General features: G+C 41.8%; 1 protein-coding gene across 1 annotated transcript in view; it reads right to left on the reverse strand.

The window, feature by feature from the left end:
• LOC127543233 (CCR4-NOT transcription complex subunit 7-like) overlaps nt 1-18788 on the reverse strand; it is a 204213-nt gene that overhangs the window by 165009 nt on the left and 20416 nt on the right. The window lies entirely within an intron of this gene.

Below are 18788 nucleotides of genomic sequence, written 5' to 3' on the forward strand. Positions count from 1 at the left end.
CCTGGAGAAGGAAGGGGGCACGGGAGCCGCGAGCCGCGTGGCGCTGCCCCTCCCCTCTCCCAAGTCCGAATCCAGGGAGGGAGCTGCGCGGTGACGTCAGCCTGCCTGTGTACCGAGATGGTGATGGAACTGCTGGCTATTATTATATGGTATACCAGGAGACACGCGCGCGCGTTTCTAGGAGACCCCGGCAAAACGTCAGCCCCTTGTGAGGGAGGGGGGTGCTTTCGTTGCGCGGCCAGTGTCGCCGTCCCCCGCGCGCCGTGTCGTTCCCCCCTATCCTCCGCTACGTGCTCGCCCCCCGCGGTCTGCCCCCACCCCCCACCCCCAGCCGCTGCCCAGCTCCGGAGCCTTTTGCTGAGATGATGGAGGGAAGGATGAATGAATGGATGGATAGATGAGAATGCCGACTAGCAGCCAGTTAACCCCAAAATTACATACGAGAAGGAATAAAGAGGAGGCGGAGAGACAGAGAGGAAGGGAGGGAGAGAGGGAGGGGGGATTGCCTTTGGGAAATGGCAAAACTCTTAGTGACGGCTTTTAATTTCTGTACATGAGACTTAAAGGGCCCCCTTATTATACAATTTTGTCCTGCAATGTCCAGCCTTAATCTGAGAGAATGAATGAACAAATGAAAGAATGAATGAAGCAAGCATTTATGAAGCACGTACTATGTGCAAAGCACTATGCTAAGGGAGGGGAGGGGGGAAGGGGGAAGGCGAGGCAGGGAGTACAGAAGTAAGACCCCTGCACTCAAGGAACTCATCTATAATGGGAAGAGAGCTAATGATCGATATTCCCCATCAATTAAAACATACTCAAATCACACTCCCTTTCAGGCTTGACAAGATTACTTCCCTAAATCCGAAGTGAAAATCACAGTACACAGCTCTTTCTGTACCCCTCCTCACACAGATCCAGAGGGCATGGATGGGAAAGTACCCTGAGGAAGTTAAACCTCCCCAATAAGGGCTTGATCATGTCAATTATTAACCTCGATGGGGACATCACATCACTGTGTGTTTCCACAGGGAACCACTGACCAGATTCTGCCACCTGCTGTACACCTGCTGCAGCATTGTTGCCAAGGCCATGCTGGAAATCATACCCCCATGCCCCTGGGCTGTGCCACAGAGGCATGAATGAGATTGTGTAGGAAAAGCACTAGTAAACATTAAAGCACTATATAAATGTGAGCTGTGGTGGGAATGGGGGTGGGGGGGTGATTGGAAAAGGGAGAGGACTACTTGGAAAAATGCAAAATGTGATTTAAGCTAAAGTGGGATGGGCTGGCTGCTTGGGTTCCCCTTTCTATTAGGGGCTGCACAGTCACTTGTAAAATCTATAATATCAGGAATTCCTTTTTCTGTGTGGGTTAGACTAGATGGCCACTGGACACCTTTCCAAATCTCAGTTCTGTAATTCTTTTGTAAATACCTAGAGTACTGGGCTTTGGGAGTGGGAAGAGCCTGCTTCCAATTCCACCTCTGATACTTCCTAACTATGTTCAAGTCCCTTCATCTTCCTGAGGCTCAGTCCCCTCATCTGTAAAGTGGGCATAGTAACTGCCTCCCAAAATCATTGTTTATAAAGTTTAAAATGGCTGAAACCAGGGATGTCCAGAGCCTCTCTGCTACTCACATTTCTACCTTAGGTGATATGTTGGTGCCAAGGGGTGTTCTTTTTTTTTTAAATTTTCTTGTTATTTTCCCTCCTTCCTTCACCCCTTGAGAAGGAAAAATATGATACCCATAATACATATGAAGTTATGCAAACCCTATTTCTGCATTAGCCAAGTTCCAAAATAAAGTAAGAAAAATAAAAGAAAAAAATAGATTTTAATCTGCATTCTGAATCCATCAGTTTTCTATCTAGAGGTGGATAGCATTTTTCGTTCTGAGTCCTTTGTAATTGTGATGTATCATTTTATTGATGACTGTTATTAGATCTTTTACAATTGATTACCATTACCAAATTGTTATTACTGTGAACATTATTTTCTTGGTTTGGCTCACTTCCCTTATTACTTGTTCAGCCAGTCCCCATTTAATGGGCATTCCCTCAGTTTCCAATTCTTTGCCACCACAAAAGACTTGCTATTAAAAAAGACCTTTGCCTTCCACATTCCTACCACAGAAGAAATGTTGGTACCAAGGGGCATTCTTGATTCCAGTCAGACATACTCTATGCTCTTTTCATGAGTACCTGGGTCCTCCCAGCACTGCCTCCAGACTCAATGCTGAAGTTGGGTTACCATTCATTGCCTTTGGAATATTGCAGAGGAATCATGGTATGTTTGCTTTCCGTTTATCCTCCCAATCAGCCTGCACTGTCAGCTTCTACCTCCTAGACCTGTTTCCCTTCTCAGCTTATGGAAGCAACAACCACAAGCCCTTATAAACTCTCCATTAATCCTATAGATATTTCCTTGGTTGGAGCTTTCAGCTGAATCTGCTGGTTTAAAGTTTGTTCTTTATTTGTACCATTTATTCTCAGTTTTTGTTGTCTTTTCCAGGCTCTATCATAGGGAGAGAAAATTTGTAAAATAACAATTATTATTATTGTAAATAAATTGGCTGGGTTCTTTTTTTTCCCTTACAGACACTGATGAGAACAACAGACAGAGCGATTGCCCAGGAAGTAGATTTCAGAGCTTCCCTGAGAGGACAAGGAATTACCCACTCAGATCTTGCCACTTCTATTCTCTGACATCACAACCTTTCTAGAGAAGAATCAGACAACAGTAAAGTTCCAGTAGATGGTTTCTGCTTCTCTATCTCTTCAGGTAAGACAAACCAAGATCCAGGCCTACCTCCTCCAGGAAGCCTTCCTGGACTATCTTGACCCACACAAGTATGTTTCCTGTTAAGGTCAATGCTGTTTTCCTAAGGCACCCAGGCATAGAACAGTGGACTCATTTTGACTCATAGGATGAGAGAGAGAGAAAGGAAAGTATAGGACAAAGATTTCTCCATGGGGCAAAACAACAGGGAAGGAGAAGGAACAGGACAAGCCAGGAGACTTATTGCAGGAATGAGTAAAGTAAAACATGGCTTGGAATCTTTAGAAACCAGCCCATTCAACTACTCATTTTATAGATGAGGAAACTGAGGCACAAAGAAGTGACTTTCCCAGAAGTCATAGCTAGCAAGTATTAAGAAGAATTTGGACTCAGGTGTTCCTGATTCCACTCGAAACTGCTCTATCTTATGTACAACCTGGCTGCTGCTTCATTTCCCTTAACACATCTGCAATCTGTCCCCTTCTTTCTACTCCCATCATCTTTTCTGCCCTCTAATATTATCATTAACTGCTTTTGCATTCTGCCTTTCCCATTTATTACTTTTGTAACTTGGGCAAATCCCTGCCATAAGTGGATCCCGTATTCTTCCTGTGTAAAATGCAGCATGTCGGGCTATTCCATGGTCTTTAAGTCCATCCACAATTTGTCATCTAGAACAAACTTTTCTTATCTCTGCCTCTCAATGTTGAGTATCTTAGCTACTTCCTAAAGAAGCCTCCCTGAACCTCCTCCAAGTTCCCTTTACTTCTTAATGTACTTTTTTTAAAAATTGCCCTGGTGGAATGTAAGCTCCTTGAGAGCAAGAACTATTCCTTTTTTGTCTTAGTATTTATTTTCTACACCTGGAACTGGACCCATCCACTCTCCTCCATGATCACTCTTTGCTTAAAACACTCACAAAGCAGGAACTTAATTATTCATTGAGTTGAAAACTATCTTTTCATGAATTTTGAAAATAAAAATCTATTATTAAAATTTTTAAAGAATAAAAGGGTATTGAAAGACTGATTATGGAAAAAGTAGAAATATTTGTAACCCTAACTCAAATAATGAGAAGAAAACCCTAAGTGGAATTGCTACTAAAAACAAGATGATCAATAAGGGATCCATAAAGACAGACTCACTTGCCTACTTTAATAAATAAATAAATATTCATTGAAATGAAGTATAGACAGACTCTACCTGTATCTGACAAGGTGATGGATATAGTAGGAAGTTACTAAAAACATCATGCATAAAAAAAGCTTAGCAGTTAATAAAGACTAGTTAAAGACAAAGGATGCAAGTGCTAGCTTAGAGACTGACTGCCAGACTTGGTGGTACATGGGCTTCTGAAAGAGAATTGGTTCTCAGTGAGTCTGCTATGAAACAGAGAAAGTAGGAAATAACTTCCTACTCTTACTTTCCACATTATTAATATCAGGGAGTGCTTTTCAACACCAGAGCTAAAGCCTACCTGTTGTAGAGGTGATCACTCCCAAATAAGATACTACCAGGAAGGTCTTTTTTGAGGGAGAATTGAATTTGGGTTACCATCTTTTACAATTGATTATTATTATCTTTTCCAAATTGTTATTACTGTGTATCATCATAGATAGAATCTTCCCTCTCTAACTGGCTTACCCAAGAATGCTTTTCTTCATAGAGGCTATGTGAAAAGCATCCAGACGGAGTGAGACTTAATGCTTCTGCAAGTAGTAATGGAATTTTTTTTGTGCTTTCTCTCTCTTTCTCTTCAAGTGTATATGTGTGTACATGTTGTTTCCCCCAGGAGAAGGTAAGCTCCTTGAAGGCAGAAATTGTGCATTTTTCATCTTTGAATTTCCAGTGTTAACTCTGTGCCTGGTACACGGGATAATAGAGCTAAATCTAGGAGGGATCTCAAAGGCTACTTGTCCCAAGTCATCATTTTACAAATGAGGAAACTGAGGCCCATGGGGGGAGAAATGACTTGTTCAAGGTCACACAGATAGTAAACATAATTGCTGTTCAGTTGACTCTTCCTGACCCTATTTGGGATTTTCTTGGCAGAGATACTGGACTGGTTTATTATTTCCTTCTCCAGTTTATTTCACAGATGAGGAAACTGAGACAAATAAGGTGACGTGACTTGCCCAGGGTCACACATCTAGTAAGTGTTTGAGATAGGATTTGAATTCAGGAAGATGAGTCTTCTTGATTTCAAGCCCAGTGCACTATCTACTGTGCAAGTCTGCAGTAAATATAAGTAGGCAGTTAATAAAGGAATCCCATTCCATTCTATCCCATATCCTCCCTTAGATTGCCCCCTCTATCATGCCCATTTATTCATTTATCTTCCATCTGTTCTGTGTTGGCTGCTTCCCTAAATGCCTACAAATGTGCTCATGTCTCTCCCATCCTCAAATAATCCTTCCCTTGATCCATCTATCTTTTCTGGCTATCACTGTGTGTTTCTCTCCCCCTTCTTGGCTAAACTCCTTGAGAAAGTTTTTTATACCAGGTGCCTCCATTCCTCTCTTCTCCTCTGACTTTTAATTGCTGAATCCAATGACTTTTTGCTCAGTCTTCATCTTTCTTGACTTCTCTGCTACCTTTGACACTGATGATCATTCTCTTCTCTCTAGGTAGCTTTTCATGACACTGATCTCTCCTGCTTTTCCTACTATCTCTCTGACCACTTCTCAACCTCCTTCGCTAGATTTTCACCCAGTTCACAATGAATTAGATGTTCCGTAAGGCTCTGTCCTTGACTCTCTTCTCTTCTCCCTTTACACTACTTCACTTAGTGATCTCATCAGCTCCCATGTATTCAGTTGCTATCTCTATGATGATTCTCAAATCTATTTATTCAGCTCTAATCTCTCTCCTTTTATCTCTGTTCTTGAATCTCCACCTGCTTATTGGTCATCTTGAACTGGATGTCTTACGGGATCTTAAATTTAACACGTCCTATACTGAGCTTATTCATTGTCTTTTCCCAAAATCCTTCCCTCTTTCTAACTAGCCTATTACTATGGAGGGTACCATCCTCCTCTGAATCCTCCAGGCTAACAACCTACACATCTTAGTCTCTCTTACCCCTTCATATTCATTCTATTCAAGGCCTGTTGATTTTACTTTTTCTTCTGTCTTCCAACATGGCTACCACTCTGATACAAGCCCTTGTCACCTCACGTATGGATTATTAACATAGTCTGTTGGTTGGTTTCCCTGCCTCAGGTCTCTCCCCACTCTAGTCCATCCTTCATTTAGCCACCAAAATAATCTTCCTAAATACAAATATAGAAATATTTCTATATCATACCCTGGCCTACCCTCACTAAATATATTCCAGTGGCTCTCTATCACTTCTGTGATCAGATATAAAATTCTTTGCTTGGCATTCAAAGCCTTTCATAAGCTAAACTCCTCCATCCACCTTTCCAATCTTACATCTTACACTCCTTCATGTACTCTGTGAGCCTCCTTGCTGCTGCTTCCACAAAACATTCCATCTCCCAGGTCCAGGTATTTTCAATGACTGTTGCCCATGCCTAGAATTCGGTCCGTTTTCATTGCCACCTTCAAATTCCAGCTAATACTGAGTCTACTTACTATTAGTAGTACTTACTACTACTATAGGTAGTCTTTCCTACTCAATCCTGGTGCCCTCCCTCAACTGATTATCTGCAGTTTATTCTGAATTTTGCTTGGTTGGACATAGTTGTTTGTATGTTCTTTCCTCCATTAGATTGTGAGCTCCTTGAGAGCAGGGATTGGCTTTGCCTTTCTATCTAGCCACCAGGCTTGGCTGAATGCCTGACACATAGGAGGTGCTTGATAAATGTTTATTGACCAAGTATTTGTTTGAATTGAATTGCATTTTAGATATCCTCCCAGTCAAAGTATATAAGGGAATCCAAAAGTAGGAAAAGGAACTGGGATCTTTGAGAAGAGAAGTCTAAGGGGGGTGGGGAAGGAAGAAACAATGGCCTTTAAGCCTTGATGCAGATAACAGTAGCTAAGTAGATATATAAGTGATACTGATCGATTATTCTAAGAATTGCTGTTGGGAAAGACCTTAACAAGCAACATGGTGGGTTTAAGTCATTTGTTGGGAAGAACTTCCCGAAAGGTGTGATGTGAGGCACTACATTGTGTTATCAAGGAAGGCCATGGAATCTCTTCCCAATGACATGTTAAGGTAACTATGCCAAGGTATTCCAGAATGGGTTCAATGTAGACTTGCCAGGAAGGCAACATGTATGCTAGATAACTGCTTAATTAAGGTTGGTTAATTATCTTTTGGTTCCATTCAGTGTTCTCCCCTAAATCTACACCATTTGTTCCCTTTAGTTTCTCTTCTTGGGACCAATATAAATATAGAAAGGATTCACTATTGGACCCTTGGGATGGGTGCTAGAGAAAGGATGACCAAACCAACAAAGGCATTAAGAGGGCACAAAACACCCTTAGGCCTGCTTAGGGCTGTTGTTGAGGCTCTTACGCTAAATAAAACTATGTAGCTGAGTGTCAAGGATTGTAAGTGTGTGTGTGTGTGTGTGTGTGTGTGTGTGTGTGTGTGTGTGTGTGTCTAAGACAGGCTGAACTAGAGCTCTTTTGTACAAAATGAGCAATATGATAAATACAGAGAAAAATGGAAAAGTTTAAATGAACTGATTCACTTAAGAGTAAATAAAAGCAGAGCCAAAAAAGCAACACACACAGTGATTACATTAATGTAAATGCAAAGAAATACTTTTCAATATTAGGAGCCAAGATATCAGATTCTAGACACCCCAGATGAACTCTTTCAACATTCTCCTCCAGACAACTTTAAATTAATAAGTCAAATTAATTTTTGGAGTGCAGCAGTTACTCATCCTTAGAATTTAGTGCAGTTTAGGACTACCCTAAGACTGAGAATTTCCTTCAAAGATTGAGGATCTTGTAGCATAACATATTGACCAGATTGCCTCTGCTGCCACCAATAAGAATGCCTCTCTCTGTCCTTCTCCTACTGACCCTATATAGACGTTCCTATATAAATAGGGCCCGAAGTAGCAACCAATAGAGGTCAAAGGGATTAAAGTTCGACCACAATTTATGGGCTTACTCTGAAGGAACATGTATCTTCAGATGGTGGGTTGCTGATCTCTCGTGAGGTGAGGATAAAGGTATTCCTTTATCTGCTAGAGGAAATAGCTTTGTTGATTTGTTTTCATGGAGGTAATTCTATGTATGCCAACATATTATGTCTTATGTGATATATACATAATGTGTATTATGTACTGTATGAGAATTATTAAGTAAAGATATATATGTATTAGATGTTGTTTAGTAATATTAATATTTTTGTAATTTTTGATTAATATGTATATTCTTATACAATAGGTGACTATAAATGTATGCTCTATATGCATAAATATTCATTATGCATAACATGGAAATTACATGCTTATATGATAGGGGAATATATATGAATGTCATATATGTCTCTCTCTCTATATATATATATATGTATGTATATATATATATATATATTATATATATATATGTATATATATATATATATATATATATATATATATATATATATATATCCTATCCTATCCTAGGATATACTATCCTAAGCCTCAACTTCCTCCTGGATAAGAAAGGAACAATATCTGTATTACCTACCCCATGAGATTGTTAAGGAGGTTATTTTTATTAATCTTCAAATACTATGTAAATGAATTATTATTACTGAATTTGTCAAGAATATCAAAATATAACAAGTGATTTAAATTAAATAACCAACTTATTTTTTTACCAATGTTTAAGCTTTGAGTCATAATAAACAAGATCCCAGCTGATGAAAAACAATTTTGGAAGTGCAGAGCCAACAAAATGTTCGGGTGAGACATTTTTCCAGCCATAGAAAACTTAGGTCAGCAGAAGAAGTTTGTGACAGGAGGGTGGAGGCCTCTCCAGAGTCCACACACAACAAGCAGCGACAGCAGTTTCAGGAGCTCTCATCCAAGGCATGTTAAGAGGGCTAAACAACTGGTCAGAAAGAGAGTCTAGGGTACCCTTTACTGGCTCTGGGTACAGCTGGTGCTGATTTCCCACATGCAGTTCTGAGTCACAATTCTAGGGTGGAGAGGAGTGATGGGGGGTTGGTTTCAAAGTATCAGGAGTCCTGATCATAGCTCCAAAGCAAAGAAGAGTACTAGTGCTTGGGGCTGCAGAAGAGCAGGGGCTCTTCCGAGATAAAGACAAGAGTGAGCAGTGATTCTTCTAGTATAATACCACAGAATTGGGCAAGTGGAAGCTAATGATTCTATGAGACATTAAAAAAATAATAAAACAAAGTCAAAAGAATTTTAAAAATAGAAGTATCTCTTGTGAAATATCTCATTGTAAAAACAACTGGCCAGCAAAATAGATTAAGGAAGGAGAATTTAAAAATTATTGGATTACCTGGAAGCCATGTCAAAAAAAGAGCCTAGACATCATCTTTCAAGAAATTTTCAAGAAAAATTGCCCAAATATCTTAGACCTAAAGGGAAAAATAGAAATTGAAAAATCTACCAATCATCTCCTAAAAGAAATCCCAAAATAAAAACTCTCAGGAATATTACAGCCAAATTCTAGAGCTCCCAGGTCAGAGAAAATACTTTAACCAAAGAGAAATGATTTAAATATTGTGAAGCCACAGTCAGGATCACAAGAGATTTTGGTTTTATGTTTTTAAGGTACTTTAATGACAACATCTTAGGAATCTGACCAGAGAATTGCAGTCCTGGGTTTCCTAAGCAGAAAGCAATAATAATAATAATGGCTGCCACTTATATATATAACATTTTATAGTTACAAAGCAATTTACATATATTTCTATATTTGATGCTTACAAGTCAGCCAAGTTTCTGGTTGGGGCTAATTGAAATGAGAGTCACTGAATCTCCAGCTATACTTCTGAAGGCTAGGGGCAGTTCCAAGCTTTGTATTTGGGCACCAGAATATACAGAGTTTCACCCATTTGCACATGTGACAGTAGCCAGCCTAGGAGGCCCTCTGAGATCTAAGAGAGGCTTCCACTGAATATTTTTTCTCTCTGGACTTGAAGTGAAAGATTTTTTTTTTTACTTTATTTTATTAAATCTTTTTATTTACAAAATATATGCATGGGTAATTTTTCAACATTGACCCCTGCAAAACTTTCCATTTGAAATTTTCCCCTCTTTCCCCCCACTCCCTCCCTTAGATGCAGTTTGATAACTTTTTGAGCATAGTTCCAAATTGATCTCCATAATGGTTGGATCCATTCACAGTTCCACCAACAATGTATCAGTGTCCCAGTTTTCCCACATCCCCTCCAACATTCGTCTTTATCTTTTCCTGTCATCTTAGCCAATCCTAGAGATGAATCACATGAGATTTAGCAGCTTCCATCATAAAGGAGCAAAAAAAAAAAAAAAAAAAAAAGGTAAACATGAAAGAGCAATCATAAGGTCTCAATAAAAGTACTGTAGATTCCTATATGGGAAAAATGATACATGTAACCTCTAAGAAGTTTATAAATAATTAGGGCAGTTAAAAGGAGTTTACATACACATAGCTGTGAGTTGATTATATTGGAATGATCTCTGAAACAATGAATGGATGAGGAAAAAGTGCAGTGGGAGAAGAGAGAAGGGAAAGCTAAAATAGGGGAAAGTTTCTCACATAAAAGAGGCAAGCAAGAAATAGCTTTTATAGGAGAGGGGAAAATGAGGGGGGTGATGTTTTCCACCTCACTTATGGGAATTGGTTCAAAGAAGGAAGAATATATATGTACCCTCAGTTGTGTATAAAAATGAAACTTACCCAAAGGAAATAAAAGAGGAGGGATATAAGAAAGAAGGGAAGGGATGATAAGAGGGAGGGTGGATTAAGGGAAGCAGGGGTTAAAAGCAAAATAGACTTCTAAACAGGGAGAGGATAAAAAGAAAGAGAGAAGAAGAAACAGAAGAAAATGGGATGGATGAAAAAAAATAGTAATTATAACTATGAGTGTGAATAGGATGAGCTCATCTAAAATGGAAGCAGATAGCAGAATGGATTACAAACCAGAATCCACTTATGTTGTTTACCACAGAGTTTTTGGTGTATTGATCAATTTTGCTGAATTTTAAAAATTCTTTTTTGTCTCTTGTTTTTTGAAAAGTTATTTTTGTATTGAGATCGCTGCCTAGGAAAGAGAAAAGGGAGGGATAATGGGAAAAATTTATGATATAGAAAACAAAATTAATTAATAAATATGTATATTAAAAATAAACATAAAAAAAGAAACCATGGTGACCACTACAAATTTATGGCGTATAATCTCAGTTGGATTTTCTCTGCAGCCAGGCAATCTTTTAACACTTCCCTAATAAATTTCTTCTTCCATTTACTGCAGCAGCCATTCCATATCTTTCAACACACTTAAGTCTCCAATGGCCATCCTGTCAGCTGAGGACCTCATATTGTATTTCATTTAAAAAGTTGAGGTTATTTGCTGAAAGCTCCCTCATTTTCCCTCCCCCTCATATCATATTACTCAGACATATTCCACCATTGTCTGTCTAACACTAACATCTGTCTAGCACCATCACTTCTGTCTAACATGAAGAAGTGACCTTTCTCTTTGCCAAGGCAAACCTCTCTATATGATATCTTGATTATATTCTATACTTTCTTCTCCAGCACATTGTCCCTTCTATCATTCTCGCTCTTTCTCTAACTCCTAACTCTGACTCCTTTTGTACTGTCTACAAACAGGCCCTTGTCACCATCAGCTTTTAAAATTCTCATTTGAGCCTGCCATCCCTACTAGCCATCATCTCAAATCCTAGCCATCCTAGGGATCATCTCATGTCACGCCCCACTTTCTCAGCTGAACTCCTTAGAGAAGACAGCTTCACTTGGTGAATGAAGGATTAATACACTTATTTAGGGCTTATTGTATGCAAAACACTGTGCTAAATGCTAGGGATACAAATAAAAAAGTCCCTGCTTGCAAAGAGCTCATATTTTAATGGGAGAGAAAATGCATATGGCTTCCAGTCTCACTATTCAATTAAAAGTGCTATCTCCAAAGTCATTAATTGATCTCTTAATCACCAAATCTAATGGTCTTTTCTTAATCTTCATCTTTTTTATCCTCTCTGTAGCCTTTGATGCTGTTGATCACCCTCTTTTCCAGGATATTGACTCCTCTTTAGATTTTTATGACACTGTTCTCTCTTGGGTCTCCTCCTTTCAGACTGGCTCTCTTGGCAAATTAGTTTGCCATTTCTTTCTCCAAACAAATGTGTGTATACACATACATAAAATATGTGAGTATACATTTGGTGACATGAGGCTGAAGTTTGTGAGAAAGATTAGGGATGTAGGAAAAAACATGTGTGTATACACACATATGTTTTTATGTATATACTCATATCTACGTAAAGGTTCATACACATATGTTTGTATTGCACATACGTGTTTACATAAATTATGTATTTCTAGGCAGGATGCACTTGCACACATTTATATGTGCACACATGGTTTGTGCATATAGATTCACATGTGTGTATACATGTGTGTGCACACACATGTTTATAAATATACGTGTGTGTTCTTATGCACATGTTTATGCACACACACACACTTTTTTTCTCCAGCCCTAATTTCCTTCACAGACTTCAGCCTTATTATCACCAAATGCCTTTTGGACAGCTTGAACTAGATGTCTGGTAGACATCTCAAGCTTAGGACTCATTATTTAAAAACATCTGGTAGCCCAATGGATAGAGCACTGGGCCTGGAATCAAGAAGATCTGAATTCCAATCTGGCCTCAGACACTTACAAGTTAAGTGATCTTGGGCAAGTCGCCTAATTTCTGATTGCCTCAGTTTCTTCAACTACAAAATAGAGATAATAATAGTGTCTACCTTGAAGGGATGTTGTGAGCATCAAATGAGATGATATTAGTAAAAATTCTTAGTACCATGCCTGGCACATAGTAGGTGCTATATAAATACTTATTGCCTTCCCTTCCCTTCTCCCCCTCTCCTCTCTTTCAGATTTAATCTCAATGGTACCACTGTCTTCCCAGTCAGTCAGCCAATTTCACAACTTTAGTATCATCCTTGATTCATTACTCAAATTGATTCCATAGATCCAATCTGTCGCCCAGTCTTAAATTGTTTATATTTTCACAGTTCTTCAAACGTTTATTTCTACTCACAGGAAAGGCAGCAAAAAGCGCTTGTCAATTAACAAAAATAAAATGAAACAAACTACATTTTTTAAAGAATGTGGTTCCCCTCAAGAAAAATAAGCAAATGGGGAGAAGGGATGCATTTGGGGGAAAATATAATGATATTCACTAGTTAATCTTGCTAGAATCCTCTCAACATAGGAGGGCTGAGATTTGGCTAGTCATCTCTTTATGGGGTTGATGCTTTATTGATGGCCTGCGATCTTATAACCAAGCAGTGATCTTGATAATACGCTAGCATTCAAGTGGTGATCCTAGTGGGCCCTGGAATCCAATGATTTAACTGGGGCTCTAGCATCTTATTGGTGGTCTCGGTGGGTCCCTAGAACCCAAATAGTGGGCTCAACTGGGACCGGAATTTGATTGGTGGTCTTCATGGGGAGGCTTAACTCTTAATTGTAGGTCTTTGTAAGCTCTATCTGTGGCGGAGACCAACCCTGACTTGGGAGTTCTATAACCCTTGGGAATATGACAGAGGGGAAGAAGTACTAATGTCCTTCTGAGTTCAGATTCTTTTATCATCTCGAAAGTGACTATTATGGGTTGCTCCAAGACCACCATCCAGATACCATACTCCCAGTCAAACCATCAGATGTTGGGGTCCCTCTGGGATATCCACTTGGGGGCCAGAGCCCCATTAGGATCACCAACTGGCTAGAGAAAAGATGAAAAAAAACATGAAGAGAGAAGGAAAAATAAACAAAAATAACTGAGAGTGAATCAATGGGATCAGCCTATCCTGAAAGGGCATATCTCCTTAGTCACTGGCCCTAGGAGCTCACACCCTTTTGAAGAGGAAGCCGGTAGTGATGTCTAACCCCCAAAGCCTTCGGAAAGATCCTCAGACCAGTCATTAGGACCTGGGATTGTAACTTGGGGCTGTGACGGCTCAAAAAGTCGCTTTCTTGTCTTTTTGCTTCAGCCTCTTCATTTTGAAAATGGGCTGTTTGTCCTTGACTATCTCTAACGACCTTTCCAGCTCTCCTATTCTATACTCCAAGGTTGCTTCAAGGTCTAACATTCCACATGCTCTGTGCTCACCGCCTGTCCAGTTGTGATATTTATTATCTGTTCAAAGGTCCCCTCTATTCTTGTATATTGTAATGTTCTTCTCAGATTATTCACCCCAATTCTTTGAGAATCCTAAAGGCACCGTTGTGCCCTTTGAAGAGAGGAAAATTCTTTTACTATAGGAGAAAGGTTCTAATAAGGGGCTGATACAATGCACTGCACGGGCCTCGTGGGCATCCAGCCAGCGCTGGAGAGCAAGTTCTTTCCTCCCGGGGGGACCGCTTCCCCATTGGGGCAGCTACCTCACGGTGGGGGTGCAGGCATTCAGCCTGACCCCCCCTCCCCACAGCCAGAGAGAGCCCTCCGAGCTTCTCGGTCCTCCCTCCGAGCCTCTTGGTCCTCCCTCCGCTCTCCCCTCCAGAGAGGGCCCCAAGGGTGGTCCCTGGGGATCAGGGCAGCCTCTCCACAGGGATCCCTCTGGGCCCCCATCCTGAAAGGGATGGCAGAGGAGAACCCCGAGAGCCCGAGTGAAATGGCAGGCTCCCCCAGGTTACTAAAAGCTGGGAAAGTCAGAGCCAGGATGCCCGACCAGGGTCCCCGAGCCAAAGCCCCGTTCCAGGCATTACGTGGCAGCCGTTGGTCACTACAGGGGGTGCAGCAAGAGGTAAAGAGGCAGATGGAGATGCAGGTGAGGGGCCACAGACGTGGGAAACGTTGGCCAGGAACTGCCCTGGGGAGGGGACATGGGGGTGCCGGAGGGAAGGCCTTCCTCTCTGCCAGTTTGGATCCCTCCAGGACCTAGGCTCAGAGGTCAGGCAGGTCAGGCAGGCAGGGAGCCGGCAGAGGGGTTGGGGGGGGGGGTGCAGAGCTGGTCCCGAGGAGCCCTTCAGCATGAGCCTGGCCCAGTGTCCAAGGCAGGGACCTCCAGAGAGCCCTGGAGGGGAGAACTGCAAGTCCCAGGTTTGAAGGGAAGGAGCCCCCAGGAGATATCTCAGCCCCAGAGGGGAGCTGCTCAAGGGGATGCCCAGGAGATTTAACTGTCATCCCCTCAGGGAAGTTACAGCAGCATTGGTGCTCCCTTGGAGAAGGAAAAGTGATATCTTTTAGTTATAATGAGAATATTCTGATTCCTTCTCATTTTCTACACTCAAACAGAAGGTAGTAGGTTCCCCCACTTTGACCCTCTGTCCCGGCACACACAATCAGGCCATATTTCTAGTACAACACAACCAAGGGAAGACTGACAATGTTTTCGCAGGAACCCTCCTTGGATTCATTGATGAGCCATTGCTGATAGGACGGGGATATTGTAGTTTTATTCACTCGCCACGAGACTCACTCTACCAGGAGTTGATGGAAATGTGTGTCTTTACAATTTAGCTACAAAGCTATTTGTGTCTGAGGGAGACATACATATATATTGTTCATTAGGTGGGCAGCTGTTTGTTATGGAGCATCTGGATACATGTATCACTAGTTGCAAGTGAGATAGAAGATTGTGTCCTTGTTAGCAGAACTACTCACATTAGATCAAAGGGAGCCATACATCACCAGGAGGACAAGATAAAGAAGAGAAGCAGATGTCCTTGGACTGTTAAAGTTCTTTGTAACAACTAAGTTTTTGTTGCAAAAATGGGAAGAAAGAAGACACAGAAGGAAACCAACTGTTTTAAATTGATCCTGCAGTTCATGCTGAGGTTGTACATAGCAAAATGGCAGATACAGATCAAGTGGAGTTGGTTATGTCAATCCTTAAGCAAACCACTTGTAATTCTTAAATGTATAGTTTCACTCATTTCTCCCCGGGGTAAAACTGGATGGGGGTCCCAGAAAGGTTCCCCAGGGAGGACCCAGTTGAGGCATCTGCTCCCATCCCTTGTTCTGGGGTCCTTTCTAACTGTGCCTCCATGGAAGACTTTGTGAGGCCAGGGGCTGTGGTAGTGGGAGAAGCGCTGGAGCCGGAGGGATGGGACCAGGTCCGAAGCCATTCCAGCCCAGCCCAGCCCCACTTCCCAGCTGGGCCTTTTGATAGGTGCCTTCCCCTTTCAAAGTTGCCTCAGTTTCCACCTCTGCATCTGAGCCCCTATAGCCTGGGCCCCTGCACAAGGAGGGGTGAGCTCCCTGCCATACAAAAGTGAAAGGAGGGAGGGGAAAGGGCCTAGTCTTTGGCTCCCCTGGGCCCAGGGTGGTCTCTGCTCCTTGACGCTCCTTTGCCTGGGCATGTCCACCTCTAGGATTGGCCTCCTTGCCCAAGTCCCCCGGGGCTCCCCATAGATTGCCCCTGGGGCATGTCATGTGACACCCATGTCCCACCCCTCAGCTCTAGATGGGACTATGGGGAGCTCCAGCAGGCTAAGCAGGGAGCCCAAGAAGGCTTCCCCAGCAGAAACTTGGGGAGGAGAAAAGGGAGACATTCAGCACCAAACTACTGGTCACGCCAAGGATGGCAGGAAAATGCTGGGGAGGGGACCTCTCTTTAAGTGATTCCCTTTGGTCAGGCCCTTGCCCAGAATCTGCCTGGGAACAGAAACGAAAGGGTCCTTCCTCTTCACCCTGCCCTGCGGAGAGAGACCGGCTTCTCTGACTGGGAAACGTCCGTCATTTGTCCAGACCAGGGCTGGGGGATTCTTGTTCTCTTCCACTGAGAGAAAACCTTTAACTCAGATTTATGTGAGATCTTAATTTTGTGTCCCCTCTTCCAGGCATTGGGAGCAGATGGCAGGAAAGGGGCATCTAATGTACCTCAGAATAAGGGTGCCAGCAGGGAGGAGAGGGCTTTTAAAGGTCCAACCCACCATCAAAACAAGATTGCTTAACCTATCCTCAGCAGAGTAGCTGAACCCTTTCCTTAAAAGGGACCCATGAATCTTGTTCTTCATTTTTTAACTGAAAGGGAAAAGCCTTTTCCAGCTTTGTTCCTATCAAATCTGATCCAGTCCAATATACCCCACTCCATGCTACTACCTGGATCTAGCCTTGACCTTTCAGCTCAGGATGCAAATGAAAAGCAGGTTAAAGACTATTTTAAATGGACAAGATCACCTATGGGAGAAAGCCAGGGATGCCTTTTTTTTTCCCAGCAACCTGCCTCAGTGGTGCCAGATATCCCCTTGGCAAAACTTACACTGCTAAGTTAAAGGATCATTGGTCAAATGTTGGGTGGGGGCAATCCCTGCTTTGAGTAGTAACGTTCACAATATCTGTGTTGTGTGTGTATAAGACTATTCTGCGAGTCTTTTCGAGTTTCTTGCTTCCTAATCTCTTCCTTCCCCAGGACAAAAGAGAAGGGATCTCCTTCTGGAGTCTTCAACCAGCGGGTCTCCAGGGCCAATTCTGCTTCAGGGGGTCAGGGTGGCATCTTATCAGCACTCTTGCCAAGCTTTCTTCCCTGAGGGGGAGCATATTCTCCTTTGTGTAAGTTTATTTATTTTTAATACACATTGTTTTATGAATTATGTTGAGAGAGAAAAATCAGAGCAAACAGGAAAAACCAGGGGAAAGAGAAAAAAACAAGGCAAAACAGGAAAAAGAAGTGGACATATCATGTGAGGATTTACATCCAGTCTCCTTAGTTCTTTGTCTGGTTGCAGAGGGCATTTTCTGTCCAAAGTCTATTGGGATTCCTTTGGATCACTGAACCACTGAGAAGAACCAAGCCTTCCATAGTTGATCATTCTTGCAGTTATTGTGCACAATGTATTCCTGGTTCTGCTTGTTTCGCTCAGCTTCAGTATTTCATTTCCTTCATGTATCACCACTTGTTCAGCCATTCCCCCATTGATGGGCATCCACTCCTTTTCCAATTCTTTGCTACCACAAAATATTTGTACACATGTGGGTCCTTTTCCCTCCTTTCTGATTTCCTCGGGTCACAGATCCAATAATGGCACTGCTGGGTCAAGGGGCATGCTCAGTTTGATGGCCCTTTGAACATAATTCCAGATTGCCCTCCAGAATGGTTGGATCATTTCACAGCTCCACCAACAACGTGTTCCTTCGTGTCCCGGTTTTCCCACATCCCCTCTAGCATTTATCATTATCCTTTCCTGTCATCTTTGCCAATCTGAGAGGTGTTAGCTAGTACCTCAGATTGTTTTAATTTGCATTTCTCTAATCAATAGTGATTCTGAGCACGTTTTCATATAAATGGCTTTAATTTTATCATCTGAAAATTGTCTGTTCATATCCTTTGACCATTTATCAATTGAGGAATGACATGTATTCTTATAAATTTGACCCAGTTCTTTATATATTTTAGAAATGAGATGTTTATCAGAAATCCTGGCCATAGAAGAGTATCTCACTTTGAAGAGAGTTATCTCTTTTTGGTCCCTTTGGACTCAGCAAAGGTGACAGCAATACAATTTTAAGCCATTTATGGCAGCAGCACCTGAGCAAGATGCCCAGCCCTTAGAACCCACCCAGTCTCAAAGCAGGGAAAAATGGGGAACAGTTAAAAGCATGCCAGCACTGGGATGCCCAGGTCTTTACACAGTTGTCCATGAGTAGAGTAGGGAGGGATAAAGACTTCTTTCCCGAGGTTCTCCACAGGGGATATACTTTTAGGAAAACATGTAAAAGAGGGCCCCATCCCCAATGGAAAATGCTACCTATACAAGAATAAACACAAACAGCAAAATGTCATCAAAAAACATTAAAAATCAAAAGACGGCGTGGGGAGGAGGTGGTCAGTCCTAGGAAGAAGATGGACAGATGGAGAAGGCATGGAGAGAAGAAAC

The sequence above is a fragment of the Antechinus flavipes genome, chromosome X, assembly GCF_016432865.1.
Source record: "Antechinus flavipes isolate AdamAnt ecotype Samford, QLD, Australia chromosome X, AdamAnt_v2, whole genome shotgun sequence".
NCBI lineage: Eukaryota > Metazoa > Chordata > Mammalia > Dasyuromorphia > Dasyuridae > Antechinus > Antechinus flavipes.